The 1,312-nt window shown below is 32.8% G+C and overlaps 1 protein-coding gene across 1 annotated transcript in view; it reads left to right on the top strand.

Moving 5' to 3' along the window:
* LOC101853413 overlaps window positions 1-1,312 on the top strand; it is a gene marked incomplete at its 3' end in the record, with an annotated part of 28,221 nt that overhangs the window by 16,317 nt on the left and 10,592 nt on the right.

The following is a 1,312-nucleotide window of genomic DNA, read 5'->3' as shown; positions in this document are numbered from 1 at the left end:
GTAAATGTCAGAGGTAACAGTTTATAGTTTTTTTAACCCAAAAATGCCTCTGATCTTTATGGACTATTTATTTTCAAGAATGACTGGGTTGTTCTGGTTATTTTATTACAGTCTGATGAAATTTTGCAGGTTTTTATAATAATTTTGATTATCTTTATCTACCGTAGTGTCTTTAATTTTCATTGGGGATAGATTTTGAAAATTGCTTCATACAAAAAAAATTAAGGATTTTTTTTTAAGGGATGCGGGTTTGGTTTTTTTTCCTATTTCTTCTATTCTTCACAATAATATGACAGTTTTTGATCTTTAAAATGGTATATATGTTATTAACAGGAGACGTTGGTGTGAACGATGGTTTAGCTGATGGCACAGATGCAACTGAGACAGTGCGGGAGATTGAGGACATGGATTTTGAGGAAGTTGGAGAAATTGTACTCTTAAACGTGAGAAATAGTTAATTGACCTTTGTTTTTGTTTTCGTGAGAAACAGTGTCTGTTGTATGTCTGGAGGATAGTTCATAAGTGTAACCATAATTGAAGCCATACTAATCTCTAGTGATATCCAAATTGATCGGAAAAATCTCTGCTGCACTGCTTTTTCAGACTAAGGTTCAACTACATAAACGTGACACATACTTTGGTAATTTCTAATATAATCATATCTTTGGTGTTAGATTTAATTAACAGATAGATAAGAATTGATAGAATTCTTTCTATATCATCAAAGTAATTGCAATGATTTTAATGTTAAAATATACACCCTTGAATTAAAGAGAAAGCCTCCAGTCTTTGGAAAAATGTATTAATGTTAATCTAAATGTTCACTTTTACTCCTATGTTGAAACTGGATGGACATGTATCCAATTAGTTGACTAAGCTGTATTTTTAATGCTTAGATACCTCTTGATAAGTATTCTTTCTATCTGATCACTTTACATTGTGTCCTCAGATCCAGAATTTGAGAAGGAACTCTTCCCATTTGACATGTGCGGTATGTTATAATATTATGTGCTCAAATAGTGGTAAAGGAAATACAACAAAAAAAGATTTCTGTTTTTGAATATCTCACGTGACTCTAGGGGGATGTAGTTTCTAACTCATCCTGGTGTGGCCTCGACTGGCACGGTAAAAGCAGATCAGAAGGGGTATTTTACTTTAACTTCTGAATATTGAACTCTTTAGAAATGAGTTGAAAATACAGAGAGAAAGGGAGGACGGGAAAGAGAGCTCTTGTAAATGATCAGAACAACTTTCCCTGAATAAAGATTTCTTTTATCATAGTTATTATGGGTAGTTAAGTGGATGCACCACT

This window comes from Aplysia californica, unplaced genomic scaffold (genome assembly GCF_000002075.1).
Source record: "Aplysia californica isolate F4 #8 unplaced genomic scaffold, AplCal3.0 scaffold00734, whole genome shotgun sequence".
NCBI classification, from domain to species: domain Eukaryota; kingdom Metazoa; phylum Mollusca; class Gastropoda; order Aplysiida; family Aplysiidae; genus Aplysia; species Aplysia californica.
This window is presented reverse-complemented; position numbering and strand designations above follow the sequence as displayed.